The sequence below is a fragment of the Coregonus lavaretus genome (assembly GCF_964263955.1).
Source record: "Coregonus lavaretus genome assembly, chromosome: 12".
Classification (NCBI taxonomy): domain Eukaryota; kingdom Metazoa; phylum Chordata; class Actinopteri; order Salmoniformes; family Salmonidae; genus Coregonus; species Coregonus lavaretus.
Genome location: NC_139999.1, coordinates 28,469,251 through 28,494,835, shown reverse-complemented (window position 1 = coordinate 28,494,835; position 25,585 = coordinate 28,469,251). Strand labels below are relative to the sequence as shown.

Sequence of the window (25,585 nt, the reverse complement as noted above, 5' to 3'; positions counted from 1 at the left end):
GGTCCGTAGACCAAGGCTATGGAGACCTACATTGAGGACTCCCTAGCTGCCAGGTTCATCCGTCCTTCTGCCTCCCATGCCGGTGCTGGGTTCTTCTTTTTTGAGAAGAAGGACAAAACCCTGCGCCCGTGCATCGACTACCGGGGCCTCAACGACATCACGGTGAAGAACTGCTACCCGCTACCACTCATCTCCTCGGCCTTCGAGCCGCTCCAGGAGGCCAACGTGTTCTCCAACCTGGACCTAAGGAATGCCTACCACCTGGTGCGGATACGGGAGGGGGACAAGTGGAAGACTGCCTTCAACACAGCCAGCGGTCACTACGAGTATCTGGTCATGCTATTTGGCCTTACCAATGCTCCAGCTGTGTTCCAGGCCCTAGTTAATGATGTTCTCCGTGACATGTTGAACCGGTTCGTCTTTGTCTTCCTCGAAGACATCCTCGTCTTCTCCCGCTCTGCCCAAGAACACGTGATCCACATCCATCAGGTCCTCCAACACCTCCGGAGAACCAGATTTTTGTGAAAGCAGAGAAATGTGAATTCCATCGCTCCACCATCCCCTTCCTGGACTACATCATCACTGCAGGGAGTGTACAGATGGATCCTGGGAAGGTGAGAGCGGTGGTGGATTGGCCCCAGCCTACGTCCAGAGGGCAGCTGCAACGTTTCCTGGGATTCTGCAACTTTTATCGACGCTTTAACCGGGGTTACAGCACCCTGGCTTCCCCCTTGTCTGCATTCACCTCTCCCAAGGTTCCGTTCACATTTTCTGGCACAGTTCCACACTTTATGAAATCTCAAAATAACCACAGTTAATCCTACGGAGAAAACATGTGGACCTTATAAAATAGCATGCAGGAGGGCCATGGACAAACATGTAGTTGTAGTGGACCTTATGTCCATCACGGGGAGACTACCTCAGCCTCAGTGTTTCCCTGCATTCTCCCTGTTCAAAAGGATTACATCTCTCCCTTGCAATAGCAATATGACCTCTCCTTGGCAACAGGTGATACAGTGAGGAAAAACTGCCAATTTGATTTTCCTATTGGCTAGTATGTAACAACGGAACTGAAATAGAAGAGTGATGGGACTTTCCAAACCAGGGTCTTTGAATCAACCCAATATTGCAAATTATCATGAAATAGACACAAATTACAGTGTATTAATTAGTAAACAGAAAACGGTAGCTGGATCTGGGATGAATTCAGCATGTAATAGGATTTGATAATGTCCCCAAATAAAATGATTTATTCAATAAACCATATTTCTTTGCCCTATTTTGTGAACTTCTAACGTTTCCTCTATGCAGGGTTTGAATTGCACATTACTTATTGGGTATGTATGTATGTATGTATGTATGTATGTATGTATGTAGGGTACCCTGAATAGTGGGATGGAGCAATGTAGGTATTTTCTGTATAGTTTAAGATTTGTTATGTCAGGTGATTTCCCAAACTGCCTCAGGTATATTTCTGCAGAACAGGGTCATCTCAGGTCATCTGGAGGTACTTTCACTTTGCTGTCTCTACCTCCTCAGCGCACACTGCTGGGTTTGTAATCAACAAAGGAATTGATGCATGGTACTGATTTGATTCATATTGCAGTTTCACTTAAACTCCTCTGCTTGTTTGTCTCTAATAAAGTTTGACACAGGTTTCATTATCAATGTAAAAGTGCATAATCTCTGTTAGCAAAATGATAATGTGAAACAAACTCGCTCTGGAGTTTTCCTGGCCATCATTGCCCTTGGCATGCTTTGGGGGTTTAGGTTTGATGACTATAAGAAGCTTTATGAAAATACAAAATATGAATGATTCATGTTGTTGTATTAGTTTTTCCTGACTGCAGTATGAGGTTTTCTTTGGCTTTATATCATAAACTCCTCTGGCATGGCCAGTCTTTTGTCAGCATAATAATGGTATCACAGTGATACAGCCTCATAATGGTAGGCAGCATTTCCACAAGCATCACCAGCGTGTGTTTGGCTTCTCTCTGTCTTCCTCATGCTGGGTCACATGACACTGAGAGTCGCTAAACACACGCTCAGTAGCTCAAGAGATTCATATTCTCTCTTCACACAGCACAAAAGCACACACACACACATACTAGAAATACACAGAATCTTATCATTGTCTTGATATTTATTCAGAATAATGTGAGATTTGAGGTGAAATGTTACAGACAGTTGATGTTGTTGTGAATGTTATAAAATAAACAATATTGTAAAGGTTAGTGTTCATTTTAGCCTCGTGCCATTCTCATTCCTTGATTTGATAGTTCAGCTGGGGCACCAATGGGACTACACTCACGGCTCTCCCTAGTAACTGATGAAAACGCTATCTTCCATTTTTCTATTGGTTCAGATTTAGAAAATGGAACTTCAGAAGGTTCAGGACTTTTCCATACTGGTTAGTCTGGGCAAGCTGGCTTTCTTTATATGGTTGAATGGGTAATGCACTCTCTCTATCCACTCAGTAGTTCATGATGTATTTTATCATGATGTCCAAGTGTAAGACCTTTATGTAGCTACTTCTACTTCTACTACCAGTAATCAGAGAAGCTTTCAGTAGTCTTTCTACTAGTACTACAATCTTCTTCCTATCGTTCTCTTGTGCCACAAATGTTGAGCTGAGTGGCCCACTAGCTTACCCACAGACAGTACAATACTGTTCTGTGCCCTATAGGCCTTGACACAGTATTGCATTTATGAGACTGGCTAGGCCACTCCAGGACCTTGAAATGCTTCTTACGAAGCCACTCCTTCGTTGCCCGGGCGATGTGTTTGGGATCATTGTCATGCTGAAAGACCCAGCCACGTTTCATCTTCAATGCCCTTGCTGATGGAAGGAGGTTTTCACTCAAAATCTCACGATACATGGCCCCATTCATTCTTTCCTTTACACGGATCAGTCGTCCTGGTCCCTTTGCAGAAAAACAGCCCCAAAGCATGATGTTTCCACCCCCATGCTTCACAGTAGGTATGGTGTTCTTTGGATGCAACTCAGCATTCTTTGTCCTCCAAACACGACGAGTTGAGTTTTTACCAAAAAGTTCTATTTTGGTTTCATCTGACCATATGACATTCTCCCAATCCTCTTCTGGATCATCCAAATGCACTCTAGCAAACTTCAGACGGGCCTGGACATGTACTGGCTTAAGCAGGGGGACACGTCTTGTACTGCAGGATTTGAGTCCCTGGCGGCGTAGTGTGTTACTGATGGTAGGCTTTGTTACTTTGGTCCCAGCTCTCTGCAGGTCATTCACTAGGTCCCCCCGTGTAGTTCTGGGATTTTTGCTCACCGTTCTTGTGATCATTTTGACCCCACGGGGTGAGATCTTGCGTGGAGCCCCAGATCGAGGGAGATTATCAGTGGTCTTGTATGTCTTCCATTTCCTAATAATTGCTCCCACAGTTGATTTCTTAAAACCAAGCTGCTTACCTATTGCAGATTCAGTCTTCCCAGCCTGTTGCAGGTCTACAATTTTGTTTCTGGTGTCCTTTGACAGCTCTTTGGTCTTGGCCATAGTGGAGTTTGGAGTGTGACTGTTTGAGGTTGTGGACAGGTGTCTTTTATACTGATAACAAGTTCAAACAGGTGCCATTAATACAGGTAACGAGTGGAGGACAGAGGAGCCTCTTAAAGAAGAAGTTACAGGTCTGTGAGAGCCAGAAATCTTGCTTGTTTGTAGGTGACCAAATACTTATTTTCCACCATAATTTTTAGTGGGAGAACTTGCACAATTGGTGGCTGACTAAATACTTTTTTTCCCCACTGTACATATATATACATATCCTTAAAAAATATATATTTCCCTTTATTACTTTCCAACCCCACCACACCTTCCCTAATTGGAGTAAACTAGTGAACAACGCTTAGGCTTCTACTTCCAGCTTATACATACTATATACATTTTATGGACACAGTAAATTTCACAATAATTCTATTTTGTTTGTTTTTACTCCTGAACTTCCTCTACCCTCAACCTCTCCGATCATTTTCATGATGTCCAACCGGTTTGCTTCTATATGCCATATCTTTCTAACTGTGCTCTTTCACAAAAGCTCTCAACCTATAACCCATATACTTATTATGGACACAGTATGCTTTACATTAGTCATCTTGTTGTTATTAGTTGTTGTTAGTTGTTATTAGTCCCATCCTTCAGCTCCATTCAACATCTCCCATCTATCTCCTAACACCATCCATATTGGATTTCTATTTGCCATATTTTTTTCAACTGTACTGTGATGTTTCACAAAAGTTCTGAGCCCTTCTATTCTCATTGTTTCTACAGATTGTGAATTGAAAATAAACATTTTTGCTAAAAGTATTATTATATTATTGATCGATTTACTATGACTTTTCAGATCACCCAGTAGTGCTATCTGCAGGGTTAGCTCCAGGTAAATATTGCAATCCTTCAGCCATTCCTGGACCTGTGTCCAAAAACAAGCTACAAATGGACAGTACCAAAACAAATGATCTAATGATTCTGTCTCTTCGCAGCAAAATCTGCAGAGCTGAGAAGATTGTATCCCCAATATAAATAACATTCTATTGGTAGCAAGAATTTTGTATAATAATTTAAATTGAACAATTCTAAGTTTTGAATCCGGCGTTGTTTTGCTTATCAGTTCATAAACACTATGCCATGGAATCGGTACGTCAAAAATCTCTTCCCAACTATTTTGAAATCTATATGGGATGGCTGTCAATCCTTTGGTCCTTAAATGAAACTGGTATACTTTTTTATTTATCACAATTTTCTTTAACCAATTATGTTCTTTAATGCAGGGCCGACAGACAAGTTCCTTACTTTTTCCCCCTTCCACTTTCCTCTTCCATTTTTGCAGTAATGCTGCAATTATTTGGTTGTAATTTTGGGTAGAGCAGACATTACCATATTTTATTTTTAGCTGCAAGTGCGACATAACTCCACCAGTCTTACCTATGATATCACTTACGAAGATTATTCCTTTTTAAAACATTTTTTCAAAAAATAATGGTTTTGATCAATTAGTATATTTAAGTTTAACCACAATATTTGTTGCATTATTTGTTCTGTAGTTTCTGGAGGATTAAATTGAAATTGCAAGCAACTTTCTATGGCTTGTTTTAGAAATAGTGATATTTGGGAGATGATTTCCTTTTCAAATAACTGAAAGTGAGAGGTTGTAATCTGAATAAAGGGGAAAAGGCCATTCTTGAACATGGGGTGAGACAATCTTACTAATTTGCTAGAGAACCAGTTCAGATTTAAGTATAACTTTTGTATGACTGAAGCTTTTAGTGATAGGTCTAATGCTTTAATATTTAATAATTTCTGTCCTCCGAATTCATATTCATTATATAAATAGGTCCGTTTAATTTTGTCTGGCTTGCAGTTCCAAATAAAATGGAATAGTTTTTTCTCATATAATTTAAAAAACTGTTCGCTAGGCGTTGGCAAGACCATAAGCAAATAGGTAAACTGGGATAATACTAAAGAGTTAATCAGGGAGATTTTTCCACAAATAGACAGGTATTTACCTTTCCATGGTAGCAAGATCTTATCTATTTTTACTAACTTTCTATTAAAATTGATTGGAGTGAGATCATTTATTTCATTTGGGATATGTATTCCGAGTATGTCCACGTCACCATCAGACCATTTTATTGGTAAAATACATGGTAATGTAAATATTGTATTTTTAAGTGATCCAATACGTAATATAGTACATTTATCATAATTTGGTTAGAAAATGTATCTAGATCCTCTATGAGGCTGTGGAGGGATTCAAGTTGTGGATTTAAAAGAAAACATGAATCATCAGCGTACAATGACACCTTTGTTTTTAAGCCCTGGATTTCTAATCCCTTGATATTATTGTTGGATCTGATTTTAATAGCTAACATTTCGATGGCCATAATAAATAGATAGGCCGATAGTGGACAACCTTGTTTTACTCCTCTTGACAGTTTAAAACTTTAGGAGAAATAGCCATTATTTACTATTTTACACCTAGGGTTACTATAAATGATTTTAACCCATTTTATAAGAGATTCTCCAAAATTGAAATGCTCCAGGCATTTATATATAAACCCCAGTCGTACTTTATCAAATGCCTTTTCAAAGTCTGCTATGAATAGCAGGCCTGGTTTCCCAGATTTTTCATAGTGTTCTATTGTTTCCAGTACTTGCCTTATATTATCTCCAATGTATCGTTCATGTAAAAAACCTGTCTGATTAGAATGAATAATGTCCGACAATACCTTTTTAATTCTATGCGCTATACATTTTGCTTGAATTTTTGCATCACAACACTGAAGTGTAAGGGGCCTCCAATTTTTTTAATGGACTGGATCTTTATATTTCTCACTTGTATCCTGTTTCAGTAATAATGAAATCAGACCTTCTTCTTGAGTGTCTGATAATCTACCATTTACATAGGAGTGGTTAAAACATGCTAATAACGGTCCTCTGAGTATATCAAAAAGGTTTGGTATACCTCGACTGGTATTCCATCCAACCCTGGAGTTGTCCCGGACTTAAAGTCTTTAATTGCATCCAGAAGTTCCTCCTCTGTAATTTCACCTTCACATGAGTCTTTCTGTATTGCTGTTAATTTTACATTATCAATAGAAAACAAAATCCCTACAATTAGCTTCAGTTAGAGGAGATGGAGGCGACTGAAACGAAAACATATAGTACTTTGCTTCTTCCTTCAAAATATAATTTGGTGAATCATGGGTGACTCTGTCATTTGTAACCAGTTTCAGTAAATTCTTTTTGGTAGAAATTCTATGTTGAAGATTAAAAAATAATTTGGTGCATTTTTCCCCATATTCCATCCAGTTTGCTTTATTTTTATAATATATTATACTTGATCTTTCTTGAATAAGTTTCTCAATTTATTTTTGTTTTTCCTCTAATTTATTCTGAGCCTCAATGTTACAGTTTTTATTGCTATCTATCTGTTCTGTTAGAGAAGCAGAAGCAGGTCAAAACAGAAGCAGGTCAACCGCCAAAAGCATTTCCAATGCTCTCACCTCAATATACAGTTGAAGTCGTTTACATACACCTTAGCCAAATACATTTAAACTCAGTTTTTCACAATTCCTGACATTTAATCCTAGTAAAAATTCCCTGTCTTAGGTCAGTTAGGATCACCACTTTATTTTATGAATGTGAATTGTCAGAATAATAGTAGAGAGAATGATTTATTTCAGCTTTTATTTATTTAATCACATTCCCAGTGGGTCAGACGTTTACATACACTCAATTAGTATTTGGTAGCATTGCCTTTAAATTGTTTAACTTGGGTCAAACGTTTTGGGTAGGCTTCCACAAGCTTCCCACAATAAGTTGGGTGAATTTTGGCCCATTCCTCCTGACAGAGCTGGTGTAACTGAGTCAGGTTTGTAGGCCTCCTTGCTCGCACACGCCTTTTCATTTCTGCCCACATGTTCTATAGGATTGAGGTCAGGGCTTTGTGATGGCCACTCCAATACCTTGACTTTGTTGTCCTTAAGCCATTTTACCACAACTTTGGAAGTATGCTTGGGGTCATTGTCCATTTGGAAGACCCATTTGTGACCAAGCTTTAACTTCCTGACTGATATCTTGAGATGTTGCTTCAATATATCCGTATAATTTTCCTTCCTCATGATGCCATCTATTTTGTGAAGTGCACCAGTCCCTCCTGCAGCAAAGCACCCCCACAGCATGATACTACCACCCCCGTGCTTCACGGTTGGGATGGTGTTCTTCGGCTTGCAAACTCCCCCCTTTTCCTCCAAACATAACGATGGTCATTATGGCCAAACAGTTCTATTTTTGTTTCATCAGACCAGAGGACTTTTCTCCAAAAAGTACGATCTTTGTCCCCATGTGCAGTTGCAAACCGTAGTCTGGCTTTTTTATGGCGGTTTTGGAGCAGTGGCTTCTTCCTTGCTGAGCGGCCTTTCAGGTTATGTCGATATAGGACTCGTTTTACTGTGGATATAGATACCTTTGTACCTGTTTCCTCCAGCAACTTTACAAGGTCCTTTGTTGTTGTTCTGGGATTGATTTGCACTTTTCACACCAAAGTACGTTCATCTCTAGGAGACAGAACGCGTCTCCTTCCTGAGCGGTATGACGGCTCCGTGGTTCCATGGTGTTTATACTTGCGCACTATTGTTTGTACAGATGAACGTGGTACCTTCAGGCGTTTGGAAATTGCTCCCAATGATGAACCAGACTTGTGGAGGTCTACAATTTGTTTCCTGAGGTCTTGGCTGATTTCTTTTGATTTTCCCATGATGTCAAGCAAAGAGGCACTGAGTTTGAAGGTAGGCCTTGAAATACATCCACAGGTACACCTCCAATTGACTCAAATGATGTCAATTAGCCTATCAGAAGCTTCTAAAGCCATGACATCATTTTCTTGAATTTTACAAGCTGTTTAAAGGCACAGTCAACTTTGTGTATGTAAACTTCTGACCCACTGGAATTGTGATACAGTGACTTATAAGTGAAATAATCTGTCTGTAAACAATTGTTGGAAAGATTACTTGTGTCATGCACGACTTGCCAAAACTATAGTTTTAATGACTCCAACCTAAGTGTATGTAAACTTCCGACTTCAACTGTATATATACAGTGGGTATTTGATACACTGCCGATTTTGCAGGTTTTCCTACTTACAAAGCATGTAGAGGTCTGTCATTTTTATCATAGGTACACTTCAACTGTGAGAGACGGAATCTAAGATTTTTAAGTAATTAATTTGCATTTTATTGCATGACATAAGTATTTGAAACATCAGAAAAGCAGAACTTAATATTTGTTACAGAAACCTTTGTTTGCAATTACAGAGATCATACGTTTCCTGTAGGTCTTGACCAGGTTTGCACACACTGCAGCAGGGATTTTGGCCCACTCCTCCATACAGACCTTCTCCAGATCCTTCAGGTTTCGGGGCTGTCGCTGGGCAATACGGACTTTCAGCTCCCTCCAAAGATTTTCTATTGGGTTCAGGTCTGGAGGCTGGCTAGGCCACTCCAGGACCTTGAGATGCTTCTTACGGAGCCACTCCTTAGTTGCCCTGGCTGTGTGTTTCGGGTCGTTGTCATGCTGGAAGACCCAGCCACGACCCATCTTCAATGCTCTTACTGAGGGAAGGAGGTTGTTGGTCAAGATCTCGCGATACATGGCCCCATCCATCCTCCCCTCAATACGGTGCAGTCGTCCTGTCCCCTTTTCAGAAAAGCATCCCCAAAGAATGATGTTTCCACCTCCATGCTTCACGGTTGGGATGGTGTTCTTGGGGTTGTACTCATCTTTCTTCTTCCTCCAAACACGGCGAGTGGAGTTTAGACCAAAAAGCTCTATTTTTGTCTCATCAGACCACATGACCTTCTCCCATTCCTCCTCTGGATCATCCAGATGGTCATTGACAAACTTCAGACGGGCCTGGACATGCGCTGGCTTGAGCAGGGGGACCTTGCGTGCGCTGCAGGATTTTAATCCACGACGGCGTAGTGTGTTACTAATTGTTTTCTTTGAGACTGTGGTCCCAGCTCTCTTCAGGTCATTGACCAGGTCCTGCCGTGTAGTTCTGGGCTGATCCCTCACCTTCCTCATGATCATTGATGCCCCACGAGGTGAGATCTTGCATGGAGCCCCAGACCGAGGGTGATTGACCGTCATCTTGAACTTCTTCCATTTTCTAATAATTGCGGCAACAGTTGTTGCCTTCTCACCAAGCTGCTTGCCTATTGTCCTGTAGCCCATTCCAGCCTTGTGCAGGTCTACAATTTTATCCCTGATGTCCTTACACAGCTCTCTGGTCTTGGCCATTGTGGAGAGGTTGGAGTCTGTTTGATTGAGTGTGTGGACAGGTGTCTTTTATACAGGTAACGAGTTCAAACAGGGGCAGTTAATACAGGTAATGAGTGGAGAACAGGAGGGCTTCATAAAGAAAAACTAACAGGTCTGTGAGAGCCTGAATTCTTACTGGTTGGTAGGTGATCAAATACTTATGTCATGCAATAAAATGCAAATTAATTACTTAAAAATTATACAATGTGATTTTCTGAATTTTTGTTTTAGATTCCGTCTCTCACTGTTGAATCAAATCAAATCAAATCAAATTTTATTGGTCACATGCGCCGAATACAACAGGTGCAGACATTGCAGTGAAATGCTTACTTACAGCCCTTAACCAACAGTGCATTTATTTTAAACAAAAAAAGTAAGAATAAAACAACAACAACAAAAAAGTGTTGAGAAAAAAAGAGCAGAAGTAAAATAAAGTGACAGTAGGGAGGCTATATATACAGTAAAATAAAGTGACAGTAGGGAGGCTATATATACAGGGGGGTACCGTTGCATAAAAATTACAGACCTCTACATGCTTTGTAAGTAGGAAAACCTGCAAAATTGGCAGTGTATCAAATACTTGTTCTCCCCACTGTAGCTATTAAAAATATATATCTATTCAAATATCTTGCATATCTTAATTTCCATCATTAATAATGTCGGCAGTTCATGCGAAGGATTGTTACCTATAACCCGGATTGCCATTGTATTACATTACATTTTTGTCAAGCAATTATTATTTTAGCAAACAATTATTGTGGTTCATCCTATATTCTCCCTAACATCCTTACCCCCTTGCAACAGATGTGGGATACACACACACACACACACACATACTCTAACACACTCAACCCCTTTCCTCCACAATCAACCATAAGCTTAGATGCTCAACGGTTGTTACATCCCAGAGCCCAACTCAAGAAAGGACCTGATTTATGAATGCATATACAGTTACAGCTGTTTGAGAAAGCATGCAAGATTAAGCAAAAACTGGTTAAATGTTTGTCGTTTTCATGTTTCAGTAATGATTAACATGGTTAAATAGTCGTATATCTCAGCTTGATTAAGCTTTTGGTATATTTGGTATTTTTATACATATTCAGGCAATACATATTCGTAAATAAATGGTGAGATTATTAAATACCCTAACCCTAGCATGCATGTTCAATGTCAGCAGCAATTTCCAGTGAGAAATGCTCAGTCTGAAGCCTTTCGGCTTTGGGTTTCACAGCCCTATAATAATGATACAAGTTATTTCACATTAAAAAGGGTTTATTTACAACCTCTGGGGTATAACATGTTGGGCAAAGTGGAATAGGAGAGTCTGACATATAACCCCTAACTTGAGTTCAGTCTTCGCCAATGAGGACGAAGAGGGGCCTAGCTTCGTCATTCATGACTTGGAAAGGCCTTGATTCTAAGCTGTAGAAAATCCTACATCCATCTCATTAGATCAGAACCGGATGGATCAACAGTGATTAATATTACTGGTCTGCATCCTAAAAAAAGGATAGTTGTGTTCTGCTGCATAACACACTTACGTTATTTGTCTACACATATGATGTGGATCATTGTCAGGTTATTTGATATTTAAGCTTCAGTAACAAAAGAACACCATGGTTGTAATAACACTTTAAACAGGTAGTTTGTAAATGTGTAGAATGTGTTTGTTTTGGGTCCACACTGGTAAGTTAACTTATGTAAATTAGACAGTCACAGAGGATTTTCTTCTGAATAACTGGTCAGGGCATAGCACTTTCCATTCAGCTTCAGGCAACTTTGATCTAAGGCTTGATCACACCTGTAGTGACTACTTCTATCTGTCCGTTAGCCCATTGTTGCTTATCCATTGTTCACTAGATATATCAATGTAATTACACCCAACACAATGTTGAAAAACAGAATGCTTCAAACCACTAGATCACATAACTAGACGTGAACTGGACGTGATCCCAACACTGCCACCAATGTAGCGGAAGAAAGTGAAAGCTGCAACAGGGACTATAACCAGGCCTCATACGTGGCAAAGTGAGCTCTAATGGCCGTTGCCATGAAATCCTAGTAGGCCTCTGGGCAGAGGCAGTAGGCCTACAATGCTGGCATATGCCTTGTTACAATAGCCTAAGTATATACATGATTGACACGACCGTAATAATCATCATGAAACGGCCTTGGAAGTGCCAAAAGTGTAAGCCAACATAATTCATTACTTTACATTAACCTGTTTAACTGCATTGATATGGCTTAATTGATCATAGTCCAGACTCGTTATAGTTGCAAATACCATGCAGTTGCACCAGGGGAATTTAAACCAAACAGATTTTTTTTGCAGGTCTTCTTTTTCCCCACATTTATTGATGAATTCATTTCCCATCATGAAAATGTATCCCCATTCCCCAATCAAATACCTTAATCGATACTACACAAAAAACTGACAAATACAGCTTTTTACTCTAATCTGGCAACCCTCATAAAATCCGTAAAATCCGACATAGCAACAGAATCCCAAAGTATTAAGTGAAAACAAGCATAGAATACAGCATTGGCATTAATAAAAATTAAAATAAACGTAAGGCTACTATTGTATTATAAGTATTTTGGTGACAACCTGGTTGATTAACAATATTGGGTTGCTAACACTTTAATTTGTTATATATAAATAAATATGGACACAAAAAAGGCAGTGTAGAACACCATTGCACAAAATGCATTGCTCCAATAACTTCCAAAAGATTGTTCCGAAGTTTGCCCCCCCCCCAATTTATTTTTGCTATGAATGAAGTCGTACAAAAATGTGAGTATTTTCCTATGAGTTAAGTCGCACAAAAATGTGTGTATTTTCACACTAATTAAGCCACACAAAAATGCACAAAATCTGATTAAATACTTTTGTACATATTTGCACGAATTGAGTGTGAGATTGTGTTGGCTGAGCAGAACAGAGTACCTAGCCAGGGAGCATTTTTAAACCAGCAGGACTGGAAGCCTGAGTTGTGCAGCCCTGCTGTAGAGGATAGGCAATTACACTCAAGACATTGACCAAAGGGCATCATATTTTGAGTTGTAACATGTACTTTAAACTATAGCAGGTTTTGACCAATTAAATACTGCCTGGAGTTCATCAACAATACATTTCTCATCCAGGTTAATGGGTGCTAGAGAGAGCATCCTGGGGTTTGTAGATGAGAGAGGACAGGCCTATAAAATGCACCCACATTTTATGCAACAGACAAGCATTTGTTAATTCATCATTTATTCAATTGCACGTAATTGCACATTACATATTGGGTATGTATGTATTTAGGGTACCCTGAATAGTGGGATGGAGCAATGCAGTTATTTTTTAATAACATTTAGCCTAAAGCTGGTAATGCCAGGTGATTTCCCAAACTGTCTCAGGCATATTTCTGTTAGCGGTGGGACGGCCAAGTGTCACGATCGTCATACATAGAGGAGGACCAAGGCGCAGCGTTGAAGGCGAACATATTTATTTATAGAATGATCACACGATCAAAACAACAAAACGATGACGTGACAGTCAATGGTAATACACAAACCAAATACGAACAAGAAACCACAAATAATGAATGCCTAACGGCTACCTAAGTATGACTCCCAATCAGAGACAACGAGCTACAGCCGTCTCTGATTGGGAGCCACCCTGGCCAACATAGATATACAACAACTAGAACATAAACAAATGAAAACTCACACCCTGGCTCAACATACTAGAGTCCCCAGAGCCAGGGCGTGACACCAAGACACCAGAGGTGGCAGAACGGAGTGCTCAGGTTGGGGTGTAGGGTTTGAGCATAGCCTGAAGGTAGGGAGGTGTCTCAGGGTACAGAGGCTCAGTGAGTTAGAGTACATGGTTCTAACGTAGGTTTTTATTACATAACTTAAAAACAGAAATGCTCAAGAAGAAGAACTTAAAGTTTAACCTCAGTAACAAAATGTTTATCTTAAAGCTTGAGACCTTAATTGTAACAATAACAAAGTGGCCACCCCACCTCTGTTTTTATATAAAGCTGAGGGATGGGCCAGGAGAAATGTAACCACTCTTAAATTCATAGACAGAGCTATGAATGCAAGGACTGACCATCCATATACAATATTTGTTTACAATTATATTGTTTGAAAACAATGAAGTAAAACAAGCTTAAAGTATATTTTGGGTTTTGATGGGGTACGGCAGTTGAACTTAGCTCATGAGGCATTTATAAGTTACAGTGCCTTCAGAAAGTATTCATACCCCTTGACTTTGTCATCATTTTATTGTGTTACAACCTGAATTTAAAATTGATTAAATTGAGATTTTGTGTCACTGATCTACACAGAATAACCCATAATGTCAAAGTGGAATTATGTTTTAGAAATGTTTACAAATTAATAAAAATGTTAACCTTTTTGTTATGGCAAGTAGAAATGTGCTTAACAAGTCACATTATAAGTTGCATGGACTCATTCTGTGTGCAATAATAGTGTTTAATGACTACCCCATCTCTGTACCCCTAAACGTACAATTATCTGTACGGTCCCTCAGTAGAGTGAATTTCAAGCACAGATTCAACCACAAAGACCAGAGAGGTTTTCCCATGGTTCACAAAGAAGGGCACCTATTGGTTGATGAGTAAAATAATTAAGCAGACATTGAATATCTCTTTGAGCATGGTGTAGTTATTGATTTTACACTTTGGATGGTGTAATAATACACCCAGTCACTACAAAGATTCTGGCACCCTTCCTAAATCAGTTGCCGGAGAGGAAGGAAACCGCTCAGGGATTTCACCATGAGGCGAATGGTGATTTTAAAACAATTTCAGAGTTTAATGGCTTTGATAGAAGATAACTGAGGATGGATCAACAACAGTAACATACATCCACAATACTAACACAAATAAGGAAGCCTACAGGCACAGGTATAGAATACAAATATTCCAAAACTTGCACCCTGTTTGCAATAAGGCACTAAAGGAATACTGCAAAAAATGTGGCAAAGAAATTAACTTTATGTCCTGAATACAAAGCGTTATGTTTGTAGCAAATCCAACACAACACATCACTGAGTACCACTCTTAATATTTTCAAGCATGGTGGTGGGTGCATCATGCAATGGGTGTGCGAGGACTAGGACGTTTTTTAGGATATAAATAAATGGAATATAGCTAAGCACAGGCAAAATCCTAGAGGAAAACCTGGTTCAGACTCCTTTCTAACAGACACTGGGTCACAAATTCACCTTTCAGCAGGACAATAACCTAAAACACAAGGCCAAATCTACACTGGAGTTGCTTACCAAGATGACATTGTATGTTCCTGAGTAGTCTAGTTACAGTTTTGACTTAAATCGGCTGGAAAATATATGGCAAGACTTGAAAATGGCTGTCTAGCAATGATCAACAAGCTTAACACATTTTTTTAAAGAATAATGGGCAAATATTGTACAATCCAGGTGTGCAAAGCTCTTAGAGACTTACCCAGAATGATTTACAACTGTAATTGCTGCCAAAGGTTATTCAAACATGTATTGACTCAGGGGGTTGAATACTTATCTAATCAAGATATAATAATTAATTAAAATGAAAATAGAATTGTTCTTACACTTTGACATTACAGATTATTTTGTGTAGATCGTTGACAAAAAATTACAATTAAATACACTTTAATCCCACTTTGTAAGACAACAACATTTGGAAAAAGTAAAGGGGTGTGAATACTTTTCTGAAGGAATTGTATATTCTTCAAGAATCATATACATATCATATTCAAGAATGATATACAGTGCATTCGGAAAGTATTCAGCCCCCTTCACTTTTTCCACTTGTTGTTACGTTACAGCCTTTTCCCCTCATCAAGCTACACACAATGCCCCATCATGACAAAGCGAAAACAGGTTTTTTGAATTTCTTTGCACATGTATTAAAAATAAAAACAGAAATACCTTATTTACTTAAGTATTCAGACCCTTTGCTATGAGACTAGAAATTGAGCTCAGGTGCATCCTGTTTCCATTGATCATCCTTGAGTTGTTTCTACAACTTGATTGGAGTCCACCTGTGGTAAATTCAATTGATTGGACATGATTTGGAAAGGCAGACACCTGTCTAAATATGGTCTCACAGTTGACAGTGCATGTCAGAGCAAAAACCAGGCCGTAAGGTCGAAGGAATTGTCCGTAGAGCGCCGAGACAGGATCGTGTCGAGGCACAGATCTGGGTAAGGGTAGCAAAACATTTCTGCAGCATTGAAGGTCCCTAAAAATACAGTGGCCTCCATCATTCTTAAATAGAAGAAGTTTGGAACCATCAAGACCCTTCCTAGAGCTGGCCGCCCGGACAAACTGAGCAATCGGGGGAGAATGGCCTTGGTCAGGGAGGTGACCAAGAACCCGATGGTCACTCAGACAGAGCTCCTGAATTCCTCTGTGGAGATGGGAGAACCTTCCAGAAGGACAACCATCTCTGCACTCCACCAATCAGGCCTTTATGGTAAAGTGGCCAGACGGAAGCCACTCCTCAGTAAAAGGCACATGACAGCCCGCTTGGAGTTTGCCAAAAGGCACCTAAAGGATTTGCAGACCAAGATTCCTAGGTCTGATGAAACCAAGATTGAACTCTTTGGCCTGAATGCCAAGCGTCACGTCTGGAGGAAACCTGGCACCATCCTTACGGTGATGCATGATGGTGGAGGCATGCTGTGCAGATGTTTTTCAGCAGCAGGGACTGGGAGACTAGTCAGGATCGAGGGAAAGATGAATGGAGCAAAGTACAGAGAGATCCTTGATGAAAACCTGCTCCAGAGTGCTCAGGACCTCAGACTGGGGCGAAGATTCACCTTCCAAAAGGACAACGACCCTAAGCACACAGCCAAGACAACACAGGAGTCGCTTTGGGACAAGTCTCTGAATGTCCTTGAGTGGCCCAGCCAGAGCCCTGACTTGAACCAGATCTAACATCTCTGGAGAGACCTGAAAATAGCTGTGCAGTGACACTCCCCATCCAACCTGACAGAGCTTAAGAGGATCTGCAGAGAAGAATGGGAGAAACTCCCCAAATACAGCTTGTAGCGTCATACCCAAGAAGACTCGAGGCTGTAATCGCTGCCAAAGGTGCTTCAACAAAGTACTGATTAAAGGGTCTGAATATTTATGTAAATGTGATATTTCAGTTGTATTTATTTATTTTTGCAAACATTTCCAAAAAAACAGTTTTTGCTTTGTCATTATGGAGTATTGTGTATAGATTAATGAAGGGGGAAAACACAATTTAATCAATTTTAGATTAAGGCTGTAACGTAACAAAATGTGGAAAAAGTGAAGGGGTCTGAATACTTTCCGAATGCACTGTATATCATTCATTTTTAAGTCCAAAAAAACAAATACAAAAAGCATGGTTTGGTGATCCATGCTGATGTGATGAGCAACCTTGCCTGAGACCTGAAGATGTGTTCGTTTGACGTGCTAGGGCTAGATTCTATCAGATCCGCGCTAGCCGACACCCGCATTGTTTTGGTGGTGTCGGAACTGGAACTGCGTTAGAGCTGTCAAATCCACAAGCCGCTCCCTGCTAAAGCGGACATTGCCATTGGCTGCACGAAGTCGCATTAAGAGAAATCCCATGCAGGCTTATTTACAAGTCTAAACAATGGAATGTGAGATGTTTTCTACACCTCGATTAGGCTGAAATCCTAATTATTTGATGATTTTCAATTTGAGGCAAAATATTTTTATAGCCTACACTTTCTCGTTCTGAACTTCTAGCGCGAGTGGGAGGGTGTGACTTCCTGACAATGACAATATGAGCAGTCGCTCTGATTTGACAGCTCTAACGCAGTTACACCTCCAACACCGCCAAAACACCAGCTATGTTGGTGTCGGCTATCGCCAGTTAACGCTGATTGAATCTAGGCCTTAGTTTGTGTTAGACGTGTCCAGCAAGGGTATTCATTACAAGGGTAACATAGCGCCTGGCCCGCTACAAGGAGTTGCTAGAGCACAATGAGCCAAGTAAAGCCCCACCCTCCCCTCCCCTAACCAAGACAACACTGGGCAATTTGTGCGCCGTCCTATGGGACTCCCGGCCACGGCCGGTTGTGGCACAGCCCGGGAAACGAACCCAGGTCTGTAGTAACGCCTCTAGCACTGCATGCGATACAGTGCCGTAGACCGCTGCACCACTCGCGAGGCCCTTTGAGATGAGTAACTTGTCTGAGAAATTAAAAGTTGCACTGACTGTCTGGCGCACAGGAGACCTTGGTCACCCATGAGTCAAACTAACACATCTTCAGGTCTCATTAAATGGGTTGCACAGATCCTTCTGCTTCTGTTTGCCACAGAAAGTGTTGTTGTGCAGTGGGCCTGAGTTCGAACCCAGTCACATATTGGTGCTGTGATATCTGGGTATAAGGTCGAAGGGGGGTGAAATGTAACAGAGTTGGTTTGATTAACAACACTCTTTTGATGAGTAACCTTGCTGGAGACTTGAAGACTTGTGTTAGTTTCCTGAACTTATCCCTATGGGCTTTAGTTAAGTGTGCTAACACAGTTTTGTGACATGCGAAATGCAGGAGACCTGGTTCTAACCCAGTCAGTCACAAGAGCAAGTTTAGATATGGAGTGGAAAGGCTATCCTTAGAAGGGCTATTACAGGGCTATTCAACTATATTCTTATGGGGGAAATTGTGTTTTTGTCACAAGTGTGCGTGTGTGTGTGTGTGTGTGTATGTGTGTATGTGTGTGTGTGTGTGTATGTGTGTATGTGTGTGTGTGTGTGTGTGTGTGTGTGTGTGTGTCAACTGCATTCTGATCAAGTCTTTAAGAAGGTTGTAATATCTGTAACTCATTACCATATACAATATCCATAGTTCAGCAAACATTGGCCCTGTTGGTGCTTTTAGGGTTGTTGTATCTTGTCAAAAAAATAGTAAAGAAAACAATTGTTATTTAATGGTTATGAAGACTGTAACAGCTGTAACTCATTACCATATACAATGTCCAGAGTTACACCAAACATACACTCAGCCTAGTTAGTACAAGTTATGTAATAAAACCCTAAGTTTAAACAGTTTACTCTGTCTCACTGAGCCGTTGTACCCTGAAACCCTCCTAGCTCTGGTCCGTAGCAGTGGCCTCTCCCCAGGCTCTGCTACACAGGGCTATTCAACATATTCTTATGGGGGCCAAATTGCATTTTTGTTGTGGTCACACTCTCTTCTAATGTGTTTTGTGCGGCCTGTGAGTATCATAGAGGGAAACAGAAGGCATGTTCCAGATAGTCTTAGCTTTCAGGAATGAAATAGTAGCTTAAAGCCCAAATGGTTGAAATGCTACAGACAAATTTAACATGCCATATTGGCTTCAGAAACCGCTCCATTGGTACTGCTAGCTTCTGTTTACCACAGAGTGTTTGCTTCTATCTGTGCTCCTCTACCTTTCCTGGCTGGTAAAGTGCTGGATGTTGTTTTGAATCTGAATTTAGAGAACTGAATTTGAAAAATGAATCTGAAAAGTTGAATATGTGAAACTTTGGTCAACTTGAAATGATAGTTTGTAAACTTGATACACAGACAATGAATGCAATATCTAATAATATAGTTATTTCCCTCTGTTGTCTGAGCTGTGAACTGGAGCACTCACAGGTATTTACTGTAAAGATGGTCCCAAACTCTGCTCTTTGGGGACTTTTAGCAGTGTGGAAGTGTTTTTTTTTCTTCTGTCAACTGATAATTGGCCAATTCTGAGGACTCCTGGGAGGGTTAGGCTTATGACCAGGCTGGCATTTATTTACAATAAAATCACAAGTCAGGTGTATTCAGGATGGTTTGAAAGTTGAATGAACATTCAAAACTTGACGACTTGGTTGGAAGTACTAAAAGTACAAAACAAGATACTTGAGGCATTTTGTCATTTTAATGACTTACAACACTGTCCAGGACATAGCTTAAAACAAGTAGATGCACCAGCAAAACTGTGCAGAAGCGGATTAATAGAAGAAGTATGGAGAGTAACAGTAATGTTCTTCCTGACACAAGCACTCTAATTACCCTATATGTTTGCCCATCATAAGGAATGAGAATTGTTCCACTGACTTACATTACCTATTGTGAAAGAACAAATAGGTTCAACAGATGTGTGGTAAATGTGAGGTTGTCAAGGTTGGAGGCAAAAATGCCTGCATTTGTCACGCCCTGACTCAGGGGACTCGTATATGTTGAGTCAGGGTGTGTATGTTCTATGTTGTGTATTTCTATGTTGGTTTTCTAGTATGTGTATTTCTATGTTGGCCGGTGTGGTTCCTAATCAGAGGCAGCTGTCGCTCGTTGTCTCTGATTGGGGACCATACTTAGGCAGCCTATTGGCACTAGTGGGTTGTGGGATCTTGTTCCGGTTAAGGTATGTTGTGTTGCCTTGGACTTCACGTTTCGTTGGTTTGTTGGTTGTTTATTCATTTAAATAAACATGTATGCATATCACGCTGCGCCTTGGTCTGACCCGTGTGTAAACGAACATGACAGAAGATCCCACCAAACGAGGACCAAGCAGCGTTTCCAGGAAGAGCGAATAGCCATGTCACAGGTGGGCAAATGGTGGTCATGGGAGGAGATATTTGCGGGGAAAGGGCCATGGGCGAAGGTAGATGCCCAGGCAGGAGAGGTGACGTGCCTGGGCATCTACCTTCGCCGACGACGGAGACCCGAGAGGCAACCCCAAGAACATTTTGGGGGGGGGCACACAGGGTGGATGACGAGGCTACAGGAGGCTAAAAGGGAGAAGGAAAGTGTAGAGGCACGGCGAGAGGAGCTGGTTAGGCAGCAGAAGGAGCGGGGATTAATAAAGGAATCCAGTCCCGCTCCTCGCACCAAGCAAGTGGTGCGTGTCGCCAGTCCGGTCCGGCCCGTTCCTGCTCCCCGCACTAAGCCAGTGGTGCGCGTCGCCAGCCCGGTCCGGCCTGTTCCTGTCCCTCGCACCAAGCCAGTGGTGCGTGTCGCCAGCCCGGCCCGGCCTGTTCCTGCCCCTCGCACCAAGCCAGTGGTGCGCGTTGTCAGCCTGGTCCGGCCTGTTCCTGCCCCTCGCACCAAGCTAGTGGTGCGCGTCGCCAGCCCGGCCCGGCCTGTTCCTGCCCCTCGCACCAAGCCAGTGGTGCGCGTCGCCAGCCCGGTCCGGCCTGTTCCTGCCCCTCGCACCAAGCCAGTGGTGCGCGTCGCCAGCCCGGTCCGGCCTGTTCCTGTCCCTCGCACCAAGCCAGTGGTGCGCGTCGCCAGCCCGGCCCGGCCTGTTCCTGCCCCTCGCACCAAGCCAGTGGTGCGTGTGTCCAGTCCGGCACGGCCCGTGCCTGTTCAGCTGCTCTACTCCGGAGCCAGAGCAGTCCGCTCCACCGGTGCCCAGTTCAGCTCCGGTCAGCTGCTCCACTCCGGAGCCAGAGCAATCCGCTTCACCGGGGTCCAGTACAGCTCCGGTCAGCGGCTCCACTCCGGAGCCAGAGCAGTCCGCTCCACCGGTGCCTGATCCAGCTCCAGTCAGCTGCTCCACTCCGGAGCCAGAGCAGTCCGCTCCACCGGTGCCTGATCCAGCTCCGGTTAGCTGCTCCACTCATGAGCCAGAGCAATCCGCTCCACCGGGGTCCAGTCCATCTCCGGTCAGTGGATCCACTCCGGAGCCAGAGCAGTCCGCTCCACCGGTGCCCAGTTCAGCTCCGGTCAGCGGCTCCACTCCGGAGCCAGAGCAATCCGCTCCACCGGGGTCCAGTCCAGCTCCAGTCAGTGGTTCCAGTCCAGACCCAGACGTCAGCCCCCTCCTTTGGGGGGGGTACTGTCACGCCCTGACTCTGGGGACTCGTATATGTTGAGTCAGGGTGTGTATGTTCTATGTTGTTTATTTCTATGTTGGTTTTCTAGTATGTGTATTTCTATGTTGGCCGGTGTGGTTCCCAATCAGAGGCAGCTGTCGCTCGTTGTCTCTGATTGGGGACCATACTTAGGCAGCCTATTGGCACTAGTGGGTTGTGGGATCTTGTTCCGGTTAAGGTATGTTGTGTTGCCTTGGACTTCACGTTTCGTTGGTTTGTTGTTTTTTCGGTTGTTTATTCATTTAAATAAACATGTATGCATATCACGCTGCGCCTTGGTCTGACCCGTGTGTAAACGAACGTGACAGCATTTGGGTGTATTTGAATTATTGTGCATTGAGATACGTTAAATATATTACCAAAAGTTGGTTCTGTTTAATTCAGGACACTAGGATTTTTTGTTTGTTTTGAAGCTAATTTCCTGCAATTTTACTTAGTGAAACATGACTCATGACATCTTTTGGGAATTTATTATAATTTCATATAATATATAATATGGATAGAGAAAATAAAGTATACACTATTTTCACAAATGTTCTTTCACTAACAAATATGTTATACAATTGTAATTTATATGAACAATCAAGTATCAATTTAGTTAAGCATCTTTTTCAGGAAAGTGATTAGCTCAATGGATAGCACATTAGATTACTTCTGTAAGGATGAGAATTGGATGTTCGTGATTGATTAGAAATGCCTTACGTGTGACTATAAATTCCTGTCTTTCACATGAACTAATTAATATGGAGTTTGCCTGACCCAACACAGTGTCCTGGTGGTTAGAATGTCCACCCTGAGATTAGACGGTTGGGAGTTTGATCCCCGGCTGAGTAATACCAAAGACAGTAAAAATGGGACCCGATGTGTCTGTGCTTGACACTCAGCATTAATGACATAGATTGGGGGTATGGCCTTGCTGCAATAGACTAGCATCCGGTCCAGGGGGTTTACTTCACGCTACAGAAACCGAAGCTAGGTTCCTGCCCCTATGAGCCGTTCCGGCCTGACCCAGAATAAAGAAATGTCCTGCAGAGCTCTGTATGCTGTCTCATGTTCGAGTCTTAAGTCGTGTTCCCCTGGTCAGGCGTTGCATGCATCAACCAATAGTTTTGTGGCATTTCATCGACTGTGCTGTCGGTGCCAGATTGATATAACTATGATGTAGTTAGCTGATACGTAAAGGTGAAAGATCTGCTGATGAGCGCTTAACCCTGATTGTTCCTTTAATTTTGCTCTGTATAAGAGCGTCTGCTAAATCAGTGGTTCCCAACTCCAGTCCTTGAGTACCCCAACAGCACACATTTTTATTGTAGTCCCAGACAAGCACACCTGATTCAGCTTCTCAACTAATCATCAGGGCCTCAATGAGTTGAATCAGGTGTGTTTTGTCTGGGGCTACAATGTTAATGTGTGCTGTAAGGCACAACTGTGCTAAATAGAGTATAGAGTATAGGCTACAATGTAAACATTTTTATTGTTGTAAGATCTGGCATGCGTCAGCATCGTCTGAGCAGGAAAACACAACCTTATCTTTAATATAGCTGATGTTCCACAATGCGAACCCTCCAAATGGCGCGTTATACTTCCAAAGTATTTGTTTACTCCTCAACATTAGCAGGGTAAGGGTTAGCGTAACTCAGCCTCTCAATGTCATAGAGACAAATGAAAGATATTCACATATGTATCGGAGTCACGTCTTTCTTGTGGAATTTACAATCTAAAGCATTGCAGAAAAAAAATTTCGGCCCGGTAACGGGTTAATTTCAGATGAGGCTTGTATGGCTTGTGGGCATTGTAGAGCAAAACAACCAACATGTACGTGTTTGTGAGAGTCTCAGCTTTCAATGGTTTGTAGCTCAAACCGTTCAGATTCTACAGACAGAAGTTGTCACATCAGCGGTAACGACTCGACTTCAGACGAGTCCCGTGACGCTTGTGGGGGTCATAGAGCAAAATGTTCTACGTTGGGGGTCTAGCCCAAACCGTTTTGACTCTTTCGTGAGAAGACACATTTTCGGGATGTCTCCTGGTCTGTAGCTCTGCCACCTTCCACCGCATATGCGGAAAGCCGACATCGGCAGATGTGGTGGATTGAGACGCAGCCCAGGCAAAAAATATTTCGTTTAAACAAATTCTCAGCTATCTCTAATTTAAACAGATGGATTTTGATGGAGATTTTTTATTATACAAATTAGATTTCGACTCTAGGTATAATCGGGATCCATTTCCCCCTTTTTTAAGCTAACAAGCGGTACGCTTTTTGACACTTTTTCTGACAAGGGGTATGGCGTACCACCACATAACCCTTGAATTCGAGCACAGTATGTCCTGCACATGTATAATCTGATAAATGCACATAAACTATGTGTATTTACAATTTACTGTCATGTTATCTGCGCCTCAATACCGTGTTAACCCACTGAGCTAAAGCCAGTGCATTAGCTTTGAAAGCTAAAATAAAGTCATCGGTCTCAACCAACCAGGGTTTGATACCGGGTCAATCACATTGGTGCTGTGACACTGATCACAAAGTTGATTAACAGCTGCAGCGGTTGTTATGGGAAATGTTGAGGTCAGGGTTCTTTGAGTAACTTAGTGTATTAACCTTTAGTAAACAGTAAACGGTATCTGAATCTGGGATTAATACAGCATAGTAGGATTTGAAAATATTCCATACATAATCCCAATCCTAATATGGTCAAATGTGTGGACATTATAAAAAGGAAATGGACAAACATGTAGTTGTAATTGACCTTTATGTCCATCAGGGGGAGACTGATCGTCCTGCCTCAGTGTTCACTGTAGTCTGCTGTGTTTCATTCACTCACCCAGTACAGTAGGATTACACCTCTCCCCGGCAACACGTGATACATTGAGAAAAACTCTCAATTAGATTTTCCTATTGGCTGAACTGAAACAGAAGAGTGATGGGACTTTCCAAACCATGGCCTTTGAATAGGGGAAGTGTAAACAATCACGTCTCTAGTCATAACCCAGGGTGAGGGTTGGAATGAGGAAGAAGTGGCCACAGATCAGAGCAGAGAAGATAAACACTAGTGGTGTTAGACCAGGGGGTGCATAGCTCCAGTCATTGAGGGACGTGTACCACTGTCAGGGAAACATTTAACACCAGCAGGACTGTGGAAGCCTGAGATTTGCAGCCCTGCTGTAGAGGATAGGCTATTACACTCAAGACATTTACCAAAGGGCATCATATTTTGAGTTGTAACACAGCCCAAACCCCCCCCCCCCGTCACAGTGGTGTAGGAGTTGGGAAATTGCAATAGAATGTAGGGTTCAGAAGCAGTATCTAGAGCTCAATGCCACCAGGCCCAACTTGGCGGTACCCCGAGTGGAGGCTGCAGGGCCTTCCTCACCCAGCAGCTCTTCCCCACCTGGGCCATGCTCCACGACATCATCGATGTCAAACTGGTGCCCTACGGCAATGAACAGGAGCTTCCCTCAGGGAATTCTCCCTTCATCTGTCAACATGGAGAACCAGAGTGTCATGGTAACATGACTGAGGCATGTATTCTATATTCAGTGGGTCTGTACTCAGCATTCCTGGTAATTTACTGCATGGAATCTGCAGCTAATGTTCTTGATGCTGCCCAACCTTGCTTGCAGCTGCACGTCCCCTCCATGATGTGGGACAGTGTCACGTCTTGTGTGAAGGGAGAGCTTGGCTTCAAACTAATGCATGAGAACACCCTGAAGACCAAAGCTCTCAATCTGGCCAAAACACACATCCCCTGGGTGACTATTAATGGGGAATACACAGATGCCTTTCAGGACAAAGCAATGTCATCACTTTTTTACTTGGTCTCCAAAATGTACAAGGGAGGCAAGCCCCCTGCCTGTACTGGGGCACAGAAGAAACTAGACAGGAGTTAG

General features: G+C 42.0%; 1 pseudogene across 1 annotated transcript; it reads left to right on the top strand.

Moving 5' to 3' along the window:
* Positions 1-402: 402 nt before the first annotated feature.
* LOC311138790 (gamma-interferon-inducible lysosomal thiol reductase-like) lies at positions 403-25,585 on the top strand (annotated as a pseudogene). The gene is made up of 2 exons: positions 403-521; positions 24,926-25,585. The product of its transcript is annotated as a gamma-interferon-inducible lysosomal thiol reductase-like (transcript).